This window comes from Lepidochelys olivacea, assembly GCF_965140295.1.
Source record: "Lepidochelys olivacea isolate rLepOli2 genome assembly, chromosome: 1".
In the NCBI taxonomy this organism is placed as follows: Eukaryota; Metazoa; Chordata; order Testudines; family Cheloniidae; genus Lepidochelys; species Lepidochelys olivacea.
Window position 1 is genome coordinate 317,881,384 of NC_140411.1, and position 21,854 is coordinate 317,903,237.

Sequence of the window (21,854 nt, forward strand, 5' to 3'; positions counted from 1 at the left end):
CCAAGATCCATAAACTTGGAAATCCTGGGCATTGGCACCCTGACAGCAGGATTGTCTGGCTATGTAGACTCCCTCCTCAGGCCCTACGCTACCAGCACTCTCAGCTACCTTCGAGACACCACTGACTTCCTGAGGAAACTACAATCCATCGGTGATCTTCCTGATAACACCATCCTGGCCACTATGGATGTAGAAGCCCTCTACACCAATATTCCACATAAAGATGGACTACAAGCCGTCAAGAACACTATCCCCGATAATGTCATGGCTAACCTGGTGGCTGAACTTTGTGACTTTGTCCTTACCCATAACTATTTTACATTTGGGGACAATGTATACCTTCAAATCAGCGGCACTGTTATGGGTACCCGCATGGCCCCACAGTATGCCAACATTTTTATGGCTGACTTAGAACAACGCTTCCTCAGCTCTCATCCTCTAACGCCCCTACTCTACTTGCGCTATATTGATGACATCTTCATCATCTGGACCCATGGAAAAGAAGCCCTTGAGGAATTCCACCATGATTTCAACAATTTCCATCCCACCATCAACCTCAGCCTGGTCCAGTCCACACAAGAGATCCACTTCCTGGACACTACAGTGCTAATAAACGATGGTCACATAAACACCACCCTATAACGGAAACCTACTGACCGCTATTCCTACCTACATGCCTCCAGCTTTCACCCTGACCACACCACACGATCCATCGTCTACAGCCAAGCTCTGCGATACAACCGCATTTGCTCCAACCCCTCAGACAGAGACAAACACCTACAAGATCTCTATCAAGCATTCTTACAACTACAATACCCACCTGCGGAAGTGAAGAAACAAATTGACGGAGCCAGAAGAGTTCCCAGAAGTCACTTACTACAGGACAGGCCTAACAAAGAAAGTAACAGAACGCCACAAGCCGTCACCTTCAGCCCCCAACTAAAACCACTCCAACGCATTATTAAGGATCTACAACCTATCCTGAAGGATGACCAAACACTCACAAATCTTGGGAGACAGGCCAGTCCTTGCCTACAGACAGCCCCCCAATCTGAAGCAAATACTCACCAGCAACCACATACCACACAACAGAACCACTAACCCAGGAACCTATCCTTGCAACAAAGCCCGTTGCCAACTGTGCCCACATATCTATTCAGGGGACACCATCACAGGGCCTAATAACATCAGCCACACTATCAGAGGCTCGTTCACCTGCACATCCACCATTGTGATATATGCCATCATGTGCCAGCAATGCCTCTCTGCCATGTACATTGGTCAAACTGGACAGTCTCTACGTAAAAGAATAAATGGACACAAATCAGATGTCAAGAATTATAACATTCATGAACCAGTCGGAGAACACTTCAATCTCTCTGGTCACGCGATTACAGACATGAAAGTTGCAATATTACAACAAAAAAACTTCAAAACCAGACTCCAGCGAGAGACTGTTGAATTGGAATTCATTTGCAAATTAGATACAATTAACTTAGGCTTGAATAAAGACTGGGAGTGGCTAAGTCATTATGCAAGGTAACCTATTTCCCCTTGTTTTTTCCTACACCCCCCCCCCCAGACGTTCTTGTTAAACCCTGGATTTGTGCTGGAAATGGCCCACCTTGATTATCATACACATTGTAAGGAGAGTGATCACTTTAGATAAGCTATTACCAGCAGGAGAGTGGGGTGGGGGGAGAGAAAACCTTTTGTAGTGGTAAACACTCATTTTTTCATGCTTTGTGTGTATAAAAAGATCTTCTGTACTTTCAACAGTATGCATCCGATGAAGTGAGCTGTAGCTCATGAAAGCTTATGCTCAAATAAATTGGTTAGTCTCTAAGGTGCCACAAGTACTCCTTTTCTTTTTACTCACATGGAGCCATTCCTGCTAAGCCTGGCTACCATGTGTAGTACTCACTACCCTTTTAACTCAGTGGGATTCATCACAGTAATGTGCACTGTGCCTGGCACTGTTCGTACGTTACCAGAGCCATCAATCAGACATGGTAATATACTATATAAATCCTTTGTTTTCTATCTGAAAAAGATAAAAGCATAATATTAATAATACCACTAGGTGGTGGCTCCGGAATTAGGGTTCTAAGATTAATTTTGGATGACAGTTGTGGTATTGGTAAAGTGTGAGCCTGCGAGTAGAGAAGTAGAGGTTGTGTGCGGTTAGGCTTAACTTTTGATTTCCTTGCTTTTGTGGGTTTGTGTTAGATACGTTATGAGTAGCAATCCAAAGTGTTTCACAGTTAAGTTTTGTGAGTGTGTGTGAGTGAGAGAGAGAATTAAATATGTTGTAAATAAAAAAGTTACAGTGACAACAGCATTATAATTTAGGGCCAGGTTCTGATACCTATACTCTTGCTGAGTAGCAGTTACATCCTTGATTTCAATGGGATTACTTGTGGAACAAGGTATTGTGAGTAAGGGCATTGGAATCTGGTGCTTAATGCAGAAAATTAAATAATCTGAAACAGCCAGAACTTCTGTAGTACATAAGACACAATTTAAACTGTATCAAATTGAGTCTGGATTCTTTATGTAGAAATATTGCATAATCAATTAAATATTATTTCTTCACCGCAAAAGACTATTGCAGGATATAGAGGAAAATCAGCATAGACATGTGCAAAACAATAATTTAAACTACTGACACACCCACTGATAGATTCTGAATTAGTTGTAACCTCTTAGGAAAAAGATCTGCCTTTTGGCAGCTTTGTGGTCAGCTCAGTAAACACCTCTGCTCAGTGGACAGAAGTCAAAAAGAGAGAGAGGCAGAGAGATAGATACAGAGAGAGAGAAAGAATTAATGGGTGAATCTCAAAAGATGAAGAGCCCCTATCCAGTTTAAATAAGCATCTTAACATTCAGGTACTTGTCTAAACTAACTTCCCTGCCTGGTGCCAGGTGTGTTGTGAGGGGCCTCACAGCCTGCTATTCCTTTCTAGATCCAATCTCATCTATTCAGATATGTAGTAGGGGCCCATCTGATAAACTTTTCCCTAATTCTCTTTAGGAAGTCTACCAGCTGGCCCAGTCCCACCTCCAGAGTCATAAAAATTATGCATAAAATTATGTATGGCTCAGATTTTCAGAGGAGCCTAACAAAATTAGGTGCTCAACTCCAGCTGAATTCCAATGGCACTCATTTGCCTAACTCCCTCAGGATCATTTGAAAATCCAGCCTACACATTTACAGGATAGGAGCTAAGGACTTTGTCAACCAGGATTGAAATTCCACCAGAGAAAAGGGTACTCTCCTTGCTTTATCCAAAGTCTATTCAGGTCGAGGGCAAGCTTTCCACTGACTTCTGGCTGGTATTGAATCTGACCCTATATGTCAGCAACTTGAGGAAGAGAAGAGAGCTTGCTTCAGGTTTGTCTGTCTGCAGTTGCTATTTCTCTGTTATTTTAATTCCCAGTAGAACAGTTTCATACAATTAGAGAAGTTAGAGATGGAAAAGACCAGTTAGAACATCTAGATCATTTTCTTGCCAATGTTTTAGTAGATTCATAGAATATTAATAAAGTATTAAGGCCACATTAAAACATAATTACTTCATCTGTGTATTGTGGCAAATTACCAGCACTACTATGATGGGTCTCACACTTTCTCTTCTTGGGGGTGGAGTTCAGGGCACCATTTCTTGCCCGTGAACTGGGGTATTAACTGCCCCACTAATGTCCTAGAGGAGGGGAGTGGAGAGGGAGGGACCCAGGCCCACGCTCTACTCCAGGTCCCAGCCCAGGGGCTTTAGGGAGAGCAGTAAGCCACTAGAACTAGTGGTTCCTTCCCCTGGGCTATTTCCCTCTCCTGCCCTTCAGCTTGTGGGGCTTCCTGCCTTCCCTCTGCACAAACCAGGTGTCCCTTTACCTAGGGTCTTGGTCTTCTTAGCCCACCACAATACTTCTCCAAACTGCTCTCTGCTTCAACTCCTCCTCTTGTCTGATTGAGGCAGGGGGTTTTATCATGTGACTGGCTTCAGGTGCTCTAATTGGCTTCAGGTGCTTTAATTAATTTATAGTAAACTTTCTTCCCTCTACAGGGAATAAGACTCCCTTCTTACACTCTCCTGCTGACCTCTGGCCATGCTGTATCACGTTATGTAAGGCTGACAAGATTTCCACCAGGAAGGGGTTTTTGTCATTACTATTACTGTGTTTTTGTTTCGCTAGTTTTTACAAAGACTGGTGGCTTGATAATTGCATGTGCTCAGCATGTTGCAAGATCAGTTCCTATGGGACTGATCCATGGCCCAGTGAAATCAATAGAAAGACTCTGCCTTTGTAGTCTTTGGTTTGACTCTATATGAAGAAACTCTGATTTATTTGTTTTTCATTTCAGAAGATTCTCCGCCCCCCTTTTAATACAGAGAAATAGAAACTCTTCTTTTTTTTTCAGTTCAACTAATCACTTACCCAAAAATGCCATGTGTAATTAGGAATAACTTACTGTTTCTTCCAAAACCAAAGCCAACGGAGTCCTGACCTCGATCTGATGCTGAACTTACAGTTTTCAATGAAAACTGAAATATTTATGAGTTTTCTAATTTTTCCCTTAGAACTGGCATCCCTTCTGTTTTCTCCAAGACTACACAGTAACTTCACTATCGTAAAGCACAGAGCCAACCACACATGTATGTTCTCCAAGTTATGAAACATGGGTATTTGCATTGATGTGGATCTGACTTGGAGAGTGCTTGCATTGTACATGGACTGCCTACATAAACAGAAGGTTTTGATCAAGACATGTCTGAGATTAACTCTATTACCTCTAAAAGCTGAGCAGCTCATTAACTGTAGTGGAATGCTTTCTCAAGCTCTTAATACAGGAAGCAAGACAGGAACTACGCCCTAGAATCTTGATCCGTAGACAGCAATAGCTGGTGTTAACTATTGACAAGTGAAGCCAGAGTATTTGGGGATCCCTAAGCCTTGTGGCTTTAAGTCTTTGTTTTCTTTGTCCTTAATACGAATGATATTTTATTGATAATCAAAACCCTAAGTTATTATTAACTCAAACTTAGTTGTGATCAGCATGTAATTAACATTTACCATTATGGCAGCTTTCTTTTTTCAGCTCTTGGGGACCATTCTTAATAAGCCCTCCTGACAAAAATAAAATGATTAGATTACATGCTAAGTCACAGTTTTATGGTGACTTTATGTAGTTTCAGCTGCTTCTTACTGATGTTCAAACTTCATAAATAAGCACGAGGCATGACTGCCCGTGTCCTGGTCCCTGACAGTTTGAGCAGCCCCAACACAAACAATAAGAGAGCTAGAACTGATACCGTGAGATGTTCTACAAAGACCAACACCTCTTTGACAGGGATAGTGGAAGCCCCACAGACCTTGCAGGCCCAAGTTGCCCTGTAGGCATAGAAAGCAGTCCTGCAAGCTCAAGTTGCGAGGTGCCTCTTTCACCTCTGACCCCCGCTCCCAGAAAGCTCAAACTCCCCCTGCTTGACAAGTTTAATAGCCAGTGTGACAATTGCATGAGTTCCAAAATTAGAGTCTTCTCTATTTCTGCTATACCCACAGTTGTACACCACTGACCAAGCCCAAGGGGGATTGATTATCAGCCTGCTTACCAGGGAAGCCATGGCTTGAGCATCTGTGCTCCTGGAAAAAACAAGTCCACTTCTGGGACAATTTGATGACTTCATTTGAGCTATGGGGTGATCTTCAATGACCCAGATAGAGAGCAAAGCTGAATTTTAGGTGTTGTGGCAGGGATGCCAGCCAGTTGCTAAATATGCAACAGCGTTCCAATGCTTTGTAACAGACACCAAGTGGAATGAGGCTGCCAGTGTTGTAGTTTCTGACTTTGCCTAAATGATGATACTAAAGATAAACTAGCATGGGTGGAAACCTCATCTGGCCTGGATGCCGTAGTTGACCTATGCATCAAGACTGATGACCACCAGACTGAATTCTGTCAAGAAAAAAGATGGTCCTGCCAGCTCCTGCCAGCCCTACCAGCTCTGGTGTTCTCACATCACTCACCAGTCCCTTCTCCATCACTCAAACCGATGTAAGTCGATCAGGTCTGGCTCCATCTGTCCAATGTGGAGAAGAATCTATGCTTGGCATTGTGCCTATGGCTATACTTCGGGTAACCAGGACATTGCATCAAGCTGCCTTGCTTAGGTCTGATCTGTGCCCGGGTTGAGAAATGCCAAGCCCCAGCCCTGATAGTGAAGTTCTAGATGGGTTCGTACCCTTCCCCCACCCCAGAAGCCCAGGCCAACATTTATCCATCAGTAGCTTAGCGATGGCCAATCAGTGCTCAAAACCTCTCCAACTTCCTGTCCAGGTCTGGAACCCTGTGTTGCCCAATACCAACCTACAGGCTGGTGGACTCAGCTTCCTCAGGCAATTTCATAGATCTGGAGTTTTCCCAGGCACACAATATCCCTACCTAGCACAAGGACTCCCCTGAATTAGTGTAGTCCATAGATAAAGTCATTCCTTCCATCAGGACTAGTCATTCACCAGACAGCTCCTTAGAAATAAATACCCTTTGGGACCACCAAGGAACCTCTTCAGTTTGGGTTAATTCATGCACTGCATTTACCAGTTGTTCTTGACACTCCCTGACTCATTGCAATGACCTGACTGGTGGTCAGGTATGATACACTCTGACTTCCTGCCTTGCCAACAGTCCTGTTTCCTTAGAGCCAACCTGGGAACAGAAACCTGTTACGGATTACTCAATTCTCCATGAATTTCCCAACGGCTGCTGGAATTCCTGTTAAATATCAACACTATGCTGATGTGTTTGACAAAAAGAAAGCCAACACCCTAATGCCTCACCGCAGCTATGACTGCCCCATCGACCTCCCGTAGGGAGCACAGGTTCTCTTTGGGTGTAGTACTAGCTGAACATGTGGGCCCATGTAAGCGCTCCACCTCTGTGCTTTTTATTCTCAGAAACTATCCCAGCAGAGAAAAATTGCAGTATTTGGGAAAAGAAGCTAGTGGCTCTCAAGATGGCTTTCAAGGAATGGCACAATCTCCTAGAAGGAGCCCAATTGCCAGTCCAAGTCCGGACAGACCATGAAAACCTGGAATACTTATGGACTGCTAGACTCCTTTACTAATGTCAGATCGACTAGTCCCTTTTCTTCGCTCACTTTGATTTTGTTGTAACCCTATCCCACAAAGATGAATAATGTGCCAATGTGCGCAAGGCATCCAACTTTGTCAATGGAATGATTGTCAGTAGTCTGTTGTCCTCCGACTACTCCCTGCTCCTCAGTGACCCATCTGAGACCCAGATCTGCTGGACCCTGAACAATACGGGGAACTGACTCAACTCCAAGTTCCAACTACAGAATCACCTCCTCTGTTGCAAGAGTTGTCTTTACATTCCAGAGGGACAACTTAGGCTTCAGGCTGGGCCAGCCTTAGGGGAGGGCGATGTGGTAGACTTCCCATGGTGCCACCATTAGGGGGGCACCAGGGTCAGGAGGCAAAAGCCAGACATAGGCCTGACCCCCACACTGCCCCAGCCTTGTCCCTCGCTGTGCTTCAGCTGGATGACACTGGAGGCTGCACAGCACAGGCAGGGCCAGGACACCAAGCAGGACCGCCATGGCCGGGGCAGAGCTGAGGGTGTCCCGGGAAGGGGGATGGCCTGGCTTTTCCCAGACCCAGACCCTCCAATAGCTAACCACATGGCACGCATGGGTGGTGCATGGGGTTGATGCCTTTACGCTCTTGCCAGAGCCCCGTTCACAAGAGAGAGGGCCGTAAAAGGCCAGGCACTTGTAGCAGAGCACTATCTTCCTCTTCCCTCCCACCTCTTCCCCCATCCAAACACCTCTCCCCTCACCTTCCTCAACTCCCACTTCCTCCTACACTTTCTCACTCTTTTCCACCCTTCCTCAACTTGCCTCCCTGCTCCTTCCCTAGCATTCCCAAAGGGTGAGGGTGCAGGGCTGTCACAGGAGAACAAGAGACACCATCTGAGGTGGGAAGGGAGTTAAGGAAGGCCGGACGCTGGAGTAGGATGAAGACAATCCATCCACAACCCCAACCTTCTGCAGCAATGTGGGGGAGGCAGTGGGGATGGGTGGGGAGCAGCAGGGGCCCAGTGAGGCAGCAGGGGACTATGGCTAATGGTGGTGGGGGGAGACACCAGGGGCCAGGGGCAAAGGGAGGGATGGGTGGGTAGGTAGGCAGCAGGGGCTGGGGGGATGGGTGGGGAGTCAGCAGGGGCCCAGTGAGACAGCAGAGGGCTATGGCCAATGGGGTGGGGCAGACAGCAGGGTCCAAGGATAATGGGGGGAGTTCAGGGAAGCAGTGGGGGCCGGGGTCACCAAAATACAAGTTCACCCAGAGCACCGTTTTCTTGAAGGTCAACTCTGGCCCCAGGTCATAGAATCATAGAATCATAGAATATCAGGATTGGAAGGGACCTCAGGAGGTCATCTAGTCCAACCCCCTGCTCAAAGCAGGACCAATCCCCAACTAAATCATCCCAGGCAGGGCTTTCTTAAGCCTGAACTTAAAAATATCTAAGGAAGGAAATTCCACCACCTCCCTAGATAATGCATTTCAGTGCTTCAGCACCCTCCTAGTGAAAAAGTTTTTCCTAATATCCAACCTAAACCTCCCCCACTGCAACCTGAGACCATTACTCCTTGTTTTGTCATCAGCTACCACTGAGAACAGTCTAGATCCATCCTCTTTGGAACCCCCTTTCAGGTAGTTGAAAGCAGCTATCAAATCCCCCCTCATTCTTCTCTTTCGCAGACTAAACAATCCCAGTTCCCTCAGCCTCTCCTCATAATTCATGTGTTCCAGTCCCCTAATCATTTTTGGTATTGAACTATGTCACAATTCACTGCTTGTGGACCATTCTGGCTAATTTAAGAGCTGGAATCTGGTCTTAAGGAGCTTCTGCTGGCCAGCCTATAAGCTTACATCAAAGATTACACAAGGTCCTGCAACCTGTGTGCCCGTATCAAGAATACATGATCAAAGCCCCTTGGTGTCCTCCAGCCTCTTACCACACCTCCTCTTCCATGATCTGCTATCTCAGTGGACTTTGTTGTAGAACTGCCACACACTCAGGGACACTCAGTAATCCTGGTTGCTGTCCACCTCTTAACAAAGATGGCACACTTCATCGCATGCTGTATTGTGCCTGCCACATAGATCTTCCTGGAAAATGTCTTCTGCTACCATGGGTTACTGACAGGCATTGTATTGGACTGGGGGCCCCAGTTCATCTCCTAATTCCAGAGGGAATATCTCAAACTCCTTGGCATTGAGTCCCTTACTTTCTCCATCTATCATCTGCAGATTAATGGGCAAACAGAGAAAGTCAATCAAATCTTGGAGACGTATCTTCGCTGCTTTCTGAGTTACCACCAGGCTGTCTGGTTCCCCCTGCTGTGTTATGCTGAATTCACATATAACAATGCAATCTATGCCTTGACCCAAGATAGCCCATTCTTTGCAAACTATGGCTTTCACCCTCCTCTTCCACCCAGACTAACCTGTGATTTCCCTAGTATTGGTTGCTGCAGATTCAATCTCCCACCTACCAGGTGCACCAGAAGCTCAAGGAACACTTGCAGCCTTCCAAAGAAGCCTATAAGTACCACGTGGATCAAGACAGTCAGGCTGCCTGCAATCTGGCCATAGAGGACAAGGTGTGACACACTGCCCAGAACCTTAGATCAAGCTACCCATCTGCCAAACTAGACTACCAATAACTGGCCCCCTTCAAGATAACAGGTGAAGCCAGTGGCCTTCAGGCTACAGCTGCCTGATTCCTAGAAGATCCATCCATTTTCACATCTCACTTTTAAAGACCTACCCTGAGAACCCATACCCAAACTGCTCCAACCCACCACCACTGCCCATAACAATCCATGGACAGTAGGAGTGCTTGGTCCACTGAATTCTCAACTCTCAGAAAGTTAGGGGAAGGCTCCAGTACCTGGTGAACTGGAAGGCTACTGTCTGGACAAGTGGCCTTGGAAACCAGTAGAAAACATTCATGCACCAGACCTATTGCGAGAATTCCACAGGAAGCATGCTGAGAAATCTAGGTGTCTTTGGGCAAGGCTGGGGAGGGAAATACTGTCAGGAAGCATGGCCTGCTGCAGAGCCAGTCTCCAGGCAAATTTACCAGCACAGCTGGCCTGTAGTAGGCTGCTTAATTGGTATATTGCCTGATTGGGTGGAAAAATCAGCAGACCAGCTCTTAAGCCCAGCAACAGTTCAACGACTGCTCAAAGCGTTCACCCATGGCTGCAATAGCGCCTGCCTTGGACCCAGGCCTGCCCTTTCTTTTTGTTTCTCTGGGTAACCTAGTTCTGACCCTCAGCTCTGATTTCTGATTTTAGCTCCAGCCTCAGACTCCAGTTCTGACCCTGGGCTGGGACTAGTGACACCTGTTCCCACCACCAGGCCTGATGCCTGGTTCATCCACGAGGCATAATTTGTCCCAGTCACTGACAATTAGCAAATTTTTAAGTGAGTAAAAGAAAGGAAGTTCTGTGTTAGTCCTGGTATGAATTTCTCTTCTGTTGCCCCAGATTTTGCTGTGTTTTATTATTGTAGTTGCTGTTATCTATCTTTCTAAGGTACTTATATAGCCCCTATTGCTGGAGTAGCTGAGAGACTCTCAGTTTTTAAAGAATTTATCTTCATAATACCATTGTGCAGTGGGAAAGTACTGTTATTCCACTTTACAGGCGAGGAACTCAGGCACAGCAAGAGACTAAGTGACTTGCCAATGCGGTCATACAGAATGTGTGTGGCACAGTATGAAACTGACCACAGGCATAAGATCTAATGGCTGTTAGGCACAGTGTTTTGTAAGGAGCAGAGCTAGATGATTTCCACTAAGCCATTTTTTTTTTTCACATAAAATGGCTTTTTGATTAAATGGAGAACTTTGTGAAGAGATTTGTTTTCAGCAAAAAAAATCAAGTTTCCTTCAAAAATCCAAAATGTGTGAAATGCGTTCAGCTGTGTCATTAAAGACACGAACATGCCACCAGGCTTTCCTAGTCCTGCTACATCCTCTGAACCTAGCACCTAAGAGTGCAGGGCAGATGACACAGCATATCAGCAGCCTATGCAATGTGGAAGATACTACAGCTGCTCTGTCCTTAAGGACTCAGTCCCAGCTGTTTCTTGGGGCACGCTCAAGATAAAACTGCCTCGAACCACATGACATTATATGCCTCCGGACTGTTCACAATGTGCTTTTCCTGAAGGAGCATAACAGGGGTAGGTCAGCTTCTTCTGGCTGTGCCCCCACACAAAGCCATGCACTGTAGGTGGTGTGTGTTGCTAATGTGCATTGCTGTCCAAAAGGCACCACTCACGGGCAGCACGACAGCTCATCTTTTCCAGGGCACACAGGGCAGGCATCATCTTTACCTGTTGCAGCCCCTGTAAACAATTCAGCATGCCCGCACCAATGTATATGTTCATAAACCATTGCTATTGGTGTATTTAGTTAAATATCTCCTCATGGTAACATCTATTGTTGTCCCGCTATGAAGTGATATGTCTAAAACCTTTCTGGGGAAAAAGGCAAAAGCACACCTCGAATTTGGGCTTGCTATGTCACATGAAGATGAAGAAACGGAGTTCCATCATTTCAGAAACATTACATCCACCCTGTGCCTTCGGGGAATGGAGATCTTGGGACCCAACCACCCCTGAGGTATTTCCCAACGAGCAACACAATAAAAATGATAATGTCATTCCCAAGCTCATAACTTCATCCCCAGCCAAGTTAATGTGCATCAGTTGTTTTTGTTTTCCGGTACATTGCATCATTCCTTGCTTCTGTTCTCCACAGAGCACATTTTAGCACCTTTAAAATGAGGCTGAATTATATTTATGAGTAGAGACTTTTCAAGCGTTAGAGGGTTTTGTTGCCTTTGGAGCCAATCTGGCATATTTTTACTCTCTCAGATACTCCTTAATCACAAGTGCAGTTCTATTAACTTCAGTGGAATCATGTTTTCACCAGAGTTGAATTTTGCTCAAGAAGATGTCACTGGCGGTCAGTAACTGTCAGCCAGGTATGTGTGATTATGAGTGTATGGCACATGTGAGAAGAGAGTCAATTAGACTTTTAACACATATAAAGCCTGATCCTATACCCATTAAAGTCAACAGGAGCTTTGCCACTGTTTCAACAGGTGCTTCGTTAGAGCCACCAAGACTGACAAAAAGCTGTGATTCTGTGTGATGATATTGCCTACATTGAATTAAATTATGCTATTGTCAAGGACCAAAATTTAACAGCAGTTCTGTATCCACATAAATGGCCAACATCTCTCATCTGTTATTGAATCTGGACCACTTAAAAGATACAGGCTTTGTTTTAATTACTGCTGGCTTCATACAAAAGTACGAGGTCATGAGGAATAGATTTCTGCTTGCTATTACTCAAAAGAGCCAGACATTCTACTCCATTCTGCAGGCAATTACATTTGTCAGATCATTTATTTTATTGCTTCAAGCAAAATTTTTTCTAGATTTTCCTTGTTTTATGATGTCTCATTTAAAGGGATAGAGAATCAATTCCTTTTTTTGTCTCTATTGGAAAAATAAGTTACAAACAGCTTCCATGATGTTGTTCTATTCATATCCCTGGAATGATTAAATATGGCACAAACACACATGAAGAGAAATGCAAATCCAGAAGAGGAGGCCTTATAATTTATTTTCTGTAGGCTCTAATTAGACATACATGCCAAACTGCCAACTGTAGCCTTTCAAATAAAAACCATATACTGAGGCCAGATATAGAGTTTTATCTTTTAAATATAGCTTCTAAAGAATTCTAGTAGTAGCTCACATCATATAATCACGATTCCACAATAACGCTTCTTAAAATATGGCAGGTTTGGTTTACGCTAAAACCTAACTTTGAATTCTTTCATGACAATAAATGCCAGTTACCCTGTATAAGTGTCTCTCTGCTATCAGTGATACCACTGATAGTAATTCATTCAAACCAGTCTGCTGCTCCATACAGATATATAGAAACCACCATAGAAGCAAGGGTTTAAATGACTTCTTAGAAGTGAAATGTGTGAAATTACTTTAGACAATACTAGATCTTTATTAATTCCATTTAAATACAAGTCATTTGAGAGTTTAAATATTACAAACATGCTTTTTATAGCTACGGACCTGCTATTATTGGCTATTTATTATTTATTGAGTGCCAGCAATATGCTCAGCACTATATAGGATGAAGCAAATGAAGATATTCCCTGCTCCAGTGGTCTTATTATCTGAACCCTTTCTGTGCCATCAGAAATTGCTTGGGGCACCAACAAGGCGCCTCCAACCTTGTCTATCCTGGGCCACTCTTTGCATGTTCTCTATGTAAAGTTCAATACCTTTTCCCTCTCCAAGTGGCATTTGACAGATTCTTTCAATTGGTTCCTTTTGTGTGTTCTTCCAGCTGACCAGTGGCACCCTGCCATGGAATACACTCTGGCTTCATTCTTAATACACGTCCCAGAAATTTTCATCTTCTTTTCTGGATCACTTTGATGAACTATCTATGAATCTTGGCATTTGTTATACATTAATTCCATTTAATACTTAGTATTCTCTAAGGTGTTTACTTACACAGTCATTCAGGTGACTGTCTTTACTTTTGGTGGATTTTCAGCTTTCACATCTGTATGTTATGATGGAAATAACATTTGAGTTGAAGATTTGTATCTGAAAGACAGAAACGGAGAAGATAAGATCCATCAGGAAGACAAGAGGAAAGAATACATGGCTCAGCTAGTGCAAATCAATGTAGCTCCATTGAAATCAACACATGGTTAATATATGGTTTCATTCTCTCCTGGAAGACATCAGAAAGGAAGCAAGTGATTAGGTAGGATTTGAATGCAGTAGTTTGACACCCCAGGATGGGGTTGGGAGATTGAGGTGATGAGAACACTGACAATCTCTTCCTGGAAATGTTTAAAGTGAATGGAACAATACTACAATTCTAAAATTAAATGTTTAAAAGATACTAGTATATTACCGGAATCATTTTTGTGATTGTTACATGCAAGTATAGCTGCACCCCTCTTCTCCTAAAAGCCTCTCATCACACATCCATACAGGGCATGAACTTCCTAGCATGGTTTTCTGATTTTCGTTCTTTAATACATAAAAAGAGATTTTATAACCACAGTCCTACCCACCCATGTTTGTAAATATATATGGGGTTATGAAATCATAGAACCATAGAAATGTAGGACTGGAAGAAACCTTGATAGGTCATTTAGTCCAGTCTCTTGCACTGAGGCAGGAATAAGTATTATCTAGACCATCCCTGATTGGGGTTTTTTATGAATAGATTAGACAAACACCTATGAGAGAGATTCCACAAACTCCCTAGGTCAGCATTTCTCAAACTGGGGTCCGCAGACCCCTGGGAGTCCCCGAGGGTACTCCAGAGAGTCCCCCAGCCCTGCTGATCAACTCCTCCCCCTCCCTCCCAACACCTCCTTCACTCCGGAAGCGGCCAGCACGTCCCTGCAGCCCCGGGGCGGGGGGAGGAGGGGAATAGGGGGTTCTCCACGCGCTGCTCCCGCCCTGAGTGCCAACTCCGCAGCTCCCATTGGCCAGGAACTGCGGCCAATGGGAGCTGTGGGGACGGTGCCTGTGGGCAGGAGCAGCACATGGAGACCTCCTGGCCCCCCCACATAGGAGCCACTGCTAGAGGTATGTGCTGGTTGCTTTTGGGAGCAGCCCGAGGTAAGTGCCGCCCCCCCTTCACCTTCCTGCACCCCAACTGGGACAGTTTGCTCTTGAGCCCTTAATAATGTCTCTTTACAAAACTGCTAACTCTCCTGAACTCTTTTTTCCCTTTGACTTGCTTCCCAAAGCATCTTACCGACCAATTCTCTGAGATTGCTAAAGTCTGCCTTCTTAAAGTCCATTTTATTTATCTGCTGCTTTCCCTTCTACCATTCCTTTGAATCATGAACTGTATAATGTCATGTTTCAGAGTAACAGCCGTGTTAATCTGTATTCGCAAAAAGAAAAGGAGTACTTGTGGCACCTTAGAGACTAACCAATTTATTTGAGCGTGAGCTTTCGTGAGCTACAGCTCACTTCATCGGATGCTACATCCGATGAAGTGAGCTGTAGCTCACAAAAGCTCATGCTCAAATAAATTGGTTAGTCTCTAAGGTGCCACAAGTACTCCTTTTCTTTTTGTATAATTTCATGATCACTTTCACCCAAGGTGCCTTCCGCCTTCAAATTCTTTACTAGTTCCTCCCTGTTTGTCAGAATCAAATCTAGAATAGCCTCTCCCCTACTTTCTTTCTCTACCTTGTGTAATAAAAAGTTGTCTCCAATGCATTCCAGTTCATTCCAACACTCTGTTCATGTCACAAAGTGTTTGCTTATGGTTTACAATGTGTGTGTGTGTGGGGGCGGAATGAAATGTAAAGACACAAGTCTACATTCTTGCCTAGGGAATTAGGCACAGTTTGTTCACAGTTCAAGAAACAGAGCCCCTAAAACTCTATGCATCACTAATTCAGGTCATAGATCTCATTTTCATTACAGTTAGAGTGATCTGATGGTCAAGCATGGCTCTGAAAGATGTCTGTGGCCAAATCACATTATAAATTTTTTTTTTCTTATCTGTGCTAATAAGCAATTTGTTGTCCAACTTTCTCGTCATGATATGCCCATTTGAGAATATAATGAAACATGACTGAGGAAACCTAGTGTAAAATCATCAGGCCATATCCTCAGCTCGTGTAAATCAGTATAGTGCCAGATTATACCAGCTGAGGATCTGGCCCTTAGGACTTTTAGGAGTGAGAGAAACTAAAGCCTCAGATCTAGTCACCTGCTTTTATCAAGTGAACTTGGACAAATTCTGTTGTGGGAAGACAGGTAAATATAGGTAAATGCGCAGAGTTTCTAAATGTATTATTTGTAAAAGATACCAGATTTTTCTGCTAAGATGTGGCCTTTTTTCAAAAATGAAACCACCTCATTTGTTTTAAACTTTCTGTTCTTTAATGAAACCCCAAAAGAGGGAAAAAATGTTTTTCGGTTTTCCCTTTTCTTCTTCCTCATTCTCCTCTTTCCCCCCGTCCCTTGCTTTGGAGGTGAAACAGAAAAAAGAAAAAGAGAAGACAAAAGGAAACCCAGAAAAAAGGAAGACAACAGGGGGAGAAACAGAGAAAGGAAAACCTGAAAAAATTGTAGTCAAAATTTGTGATTAAAATGTTCACCAAAATATTCCACCAAAAAAATGCAAAACTTGAAGAACAAACATTATTTTGGATTTTTAGAAAAAAATCTGTTCAATTTTTCACTCAGCTGTATTTATTTGTATAGATAAGAAGCAGGAGGGTGAGGAGTTGAGAGAGGAGGAAAGACTGTGGGATGAAACAAGGGAGAGGCCTGCACGGAGGTGGGAGTAGAAGAAAAGGATGGCCTGAAGAGTGACAGAAGCAAGGAAGGTGTGCAAAGCTGGGTGAGCTATGTGAAGTAGGGGAGAGTAGTCATAACGTGAACCAGTGGGTGGAGAGATCTCATATATAGTTCTGTGTTGCAAAGCAGGCAGGCAAAACCAAATCTACTAATGATGAACCCTATGCACAAGGCACAGTCAAGAGCTTTGACCATAGGTATTTTGGTAACAAATACGTTTGGATAAAGCAAATTAAACGGGGAGATTGACACTCCTTTGTCAAATCATGTTTTCCCTATTAATGTGCTGATGTGGAGAGAACTACCTCTTTCTCAGGCCCATTGTCCAACTCTCAGCACCTGCAGTGATGGCAGAGGAAGGAATTGCCTTGAGGTTAACTGGAAGAGCTGGGTGTGAAACTTGCACTCCTGCTCATTCTGCTTGCATTCCTGCTACTCTGGGCTCATTCACTTTCTTAAGCACTGGATTCATTCACAAATTGGAAACATCCCATTCTGCCACTATCTAGCATATTTGGTAATTGATGGAACCCAGATTAGTGTTTTAGTGTTGCAGAGCTTTGGTCAGTGTGCCTCTGGATACATTGCAGGGGAAAATATAAAATGTTTTATTGACCAAAGCTCCATCAATCAAGGAGCAAAATACAATTTAATAATTAAATATTAAAGAAACTATATTGTTACAGTGTATTTTGTGTGCCTCTAAATACCCAACTCCCTTTGAAGAACAATGTTCACCTTACACACTGATAATATTTAGGAATTTTGTTTAGTTAATCTAAAAACACTTCCTTAGGGGGCTGAAAAATTACCATATGTATTACTGGATATCTGCCATTAATGAATGTCAGAAAGAAATCAAAGACAAACATGGCCCGTCCCTGTTAAGAGCATAAGTACCTGTGGATCCAAGCTATCACTCTGACAGCAATTGAATCAGTGGCTTAATTGACCATAAGAAGCATTTTCCTTTCTCACTCATCTGGATTTATCCCTGTGCTACTAGAATTGCAGATGAAAGTGAAAATTATCCCTGACCTTCCTTGATCAGCAAAATGCTTTCCCTGCATGTACAGAAATTACACTGTTTTCGGATGCAGTGTAGTTGTAGCCGTGTCCATCCCAGATTACCTCACCCACCTTAACTCTCTAATATTTTTGGAGAGATTTACAAGCTTTGGGAACTAGAAGAGAAGATGTCAGTAAAGTCATGTTCAAACTCCCATTCATTCTGCTGTGCCCTGACCCATAAAGAGATGTTAGAGAACATTTCAAAACTTGCCAGTTTATATCCTCCCAGTCAACCACATTTCCTGATTCTAAATTCAGTGGAGCAGCTGTATAGTTACATTTGTCAACATATAATCTGTACTAGAAATAAGACTGTATAGTTATTTACGTTTGATTTGATTAGAGCAGCGATTCTCAAACTGTGGGTCGGGACCCCAAAGGGGGTTGTAATCCCATTTTAATGGGGTCGCCATGGTTGACTCAGACTTGCTGGGGCTTGGGGCCAAAGCCCCAGCCCCACCGCCCGTCAAAGCTGAAGCCCGAGGGATTCAACCTTGTGTGGCGGGGCTCAGGTAACAGGCCCCCTGGCTGGGGCTGAAGCCTTTGGGCTTCATCATTGACCCCTTCCCCACCCGGGGCTGTGGGGCTCATGCTTTGACCCCCCCTACCCAGGGCAGTGGGACTCAGGCGTGCTCAGACTTCAGTCCCCACTTCTGGGGTCTTGTAGTCATTTTAGTTGTCAGAATGGGGTTGCGGTGCAATGAAGTTTGAGAACCCCTGAATTAGAGCATGGGACTGAGAGACAGGTAGTCTGTGATCCAATCCTGGCTCTGCCCCGACTCCCTGTGTAACCTTGGACATGTCCCTTAGAGCCAGATTTTTCAAGATATCCAGGCCCCTAAGTCCCAATGAAATCACTAGGAGTTAGGTGCCTAAATACTTCGAAAAATCTGGTTGTTAACTTCTCTGTGACTTGGTTTCCTCATCTGTAAACTAGGAGTAATTATAATACCTACCTCACAGTACAGTCATAAGACTTCATCAATTAGGCCCTGTTTCAGGAAAGTACTTCAGCAGGTGCTTATGTTCATTCATATTCAGGAAAACACGCTTAAGAGCTTTCCTGAATAGGGATGCTTACGTGAATCAAAGCTTAATATTTACAAAGTGCTTCAAGATCTCCAGGTAGAAGCTGCCATGTAAGTGTTAAGTGCTATTAGTTATTTCTAGTTGGTGTCTAAATATGTACTTCATGTAAATTAGCCAACGGATTTTGTTGCAATATATGACATCTCTTATGCACACTGATTTTTCAATTTCACATGTAATTTTAAACCATGTAGAGCTACGTTAAGATTTATCTACATGCTATTAAACATTAGATGAAGCTGATCACTTCACACACATTAGCTTGTTTACATTTATACTGATCGTGCACACTGTCTCTTTTATTCACAGAGTCTTTGGATGAATTATATGTTGTTGACAAAGTTTGAAGAAGAAGCAAATGAAATGAGGTCATAATGCCACTTTCAAGAGTAGGAAGTGAACTGTAGCTCACGAAAGCTTATGCTCAAATAAATTGGTTAGTCTCTAAGGTGCCACAAGTACTCCTTTTCTTTTTAAGAGTAGGTAAGTTCATTGTGAAGCTCAGTTAGTGAAATGGAATTTACTGCTGTAATTACAGATGCAGAACAATGATTTTTTTTCTCCCCTCAGAAGGCTTTTTGTTCTAGTTCTTAATTTAACTAAATATTATTTTATTGACAAAGTCTGAACAAAAAGCAAATTAAATTAATTCGAACCATTCAAAAGTAAGTTGTTCTGAATACAGAACTGGGATTTTCTATTTTAGTTCCAGCTTTTTGCTTTATGAGCCCAGTGGGCTAGCACAAAGACCAGAGGCTCAATGGTAAAACAATGAGATCATTTTTCCTTTTGTGCCAAAATTTAAATAGCATTTACTTCCCAGCTAATTTCAGTTACTACTTTGCAAGCTGATACCAAGATAGATATTGTGCTTTTCTTTTGGCTGGTAAGTTACAGACAGGTTCTATCTCATCCTGGTGAGATATGTAATCAGGGAGATAATTTTACAGTATATAATTTTCTCACATTACAAGAAGGGTAAGCTTTTTTCCGATAAAGTGGATGAATATGAAATCTCCTGGCTTATTTAAGTAATAATAAATATTTGGTTGTTTGGAAGTACCCTAGGAACTCTCTCTCTCTCACACACACACACACACACACAAATACTTCCCAACTTCACGGGTATTGTGAGGATAAATTTCTTAGTGTGTGTCAGGTGATAAATGCCACAGAAATGCCTATAAATAAGTCTGACACATACCCACACACTTTTGCTTGTGTTTCTCAGGTTCTGGTTATCACTCCTCCACCTTTCTGTCTTATGGCTGCCATTAAGATCAAACATTCTGTACAGAGAGGTAATCGCAAATGGGAAACTGTAAAACATTTTCCTGCATATTTGGGACCCTATTTCTGGATGAGGGTGCGTTGCATGAGCAGCATGCAGTGAAGACAGTATGAATGGCCCTTTTCGGAGAGCCGTGTTTGAAGGTACCTGGGACTTGAGATCAGAGAGCTCAGTCAGAGTCTGGAGACTAAAAGCAGAACCTTACCAGTAAACTCAAGTCTCCCTTACAAAGTCAGGAGAGATCTATTGCCACTGGAGAATGGGGCCTTTGTAGGCAGGTATTCCAACAGAAGTGATTGGTCTAGCTTCTCTGTACTTACTGCACCATTTATATGTAACTTCAGTTCTTCCAATTTCAGTTAAACAAACAAATAAAACAATGGAAGCACATTGAACATCTAGGAATGAAGCCACACACCCTGAAACAACTTCAACTGATACAAAACATAGCAGCCCATCTGCTTAGCAACATGAAAACATGACTCCAGTGCTCTCACAGACTCATAGACTCATGATATTAAGGTCAGAAGGGACTATTATGATCATCTAGTCTGACCTCCTGCATAACGCAGGCCACAGAATCTCACCCACCCACTCCTGCGAAAAACCTCTCACCTATGTCTGAGCTATTGAAGTCCTCAAATCATGGTTTAAAGACTTCAAGGCGCAGAGAATCCTCCAGCTCTGCTCTGTTCTCTACACTGGGTCCTTATAGAATACAAAGTGGAATTCAAGTTCTCTTTCTCTTCCAAGGCGCAAAAATATTCAAAGACTTCCATGAGATAACCTTCACCTCTACAACCATGGAAATAACTCTGTCAGCCATTTAAAGGAGACTCTTTAGTGCAGGAGACAGACCTTTCAAAGGAACTGAATCTAGACAGTGGAAGTCACACTTGCAAGAAGTAAGAATGGCCATGGAGCCAACCCACTACCAGAGCTAAATACAAAACTCACTTACACACACACACAAAGCTATTTCTCATACTGGCTTGGAAGGAAAAAAACAATATATTTAGAAAGAGACTATTATTGTTATTTTTATTTTTAAATACTTAGGAGGCACTCAGATATAATGGTGATGCAGGCCACATAATAACCAAGATATCCGAATACAGATAGAAGAGATATAAGCCCTTTAATACAGATTTTTCTTTTTACATATAATAAGAAGTAGATGTGGTTAAGTGAGAAATCAAAATATTTATTTCCATCTGACAGGTTTCAGAGTAACAGCCGTGTTAGTCTGTATTCGCAAAAAGAAAAGGAGTACTTGTGGCACCTTAGAGACTAACCAATTTATTTGAGCATAAGCTTTCGTGAGCTACAGCTCACTTCATCGGATGCATACTGTGGAAACTGCAGAAGACATTATATACACAGAGGCCATGAAACAATATCTCCTCCCACCCCACTCTCCTGCTGGTAATAGCTTATCTAAAGTGATCACTCTCCTTACAATGTGTATGATAATCAAGTTGGGCCATTTCCAGCACAAATCCAGGTTTTCTCACCCTCCGCCCCCCACCCCACACAAACTCACTCTCCTGCTGGTAATAGCCCATCCAAAGTGACCACTCTCTTTACAATGACAGGCTTCAGAGTAACACTCCATACACACACACAGACTCTCCTGCTGGTAATAGCTCATCCAAACTGACCACGCAGGGAGAGTGGTCACTTTGGATGAACTATTACCAGTAGGAGAGTGAGTTTGTGTGTGTATGGGGGTGGGGGGTGAGAAAACCTGGATTTGTGCTGGAAATGGCCCACCTTGATTATCATACACATTGTAAAGAGAGTGGTCACTTTGGATGGGCTATTACCAGCAGGAGAGTGGGCTGGGAGGAGGTATTGTTTCATGGTCTCTGTGTATATAATGTCTTCTGCAGTTTCCACAGTATGCATCCGATGAAGT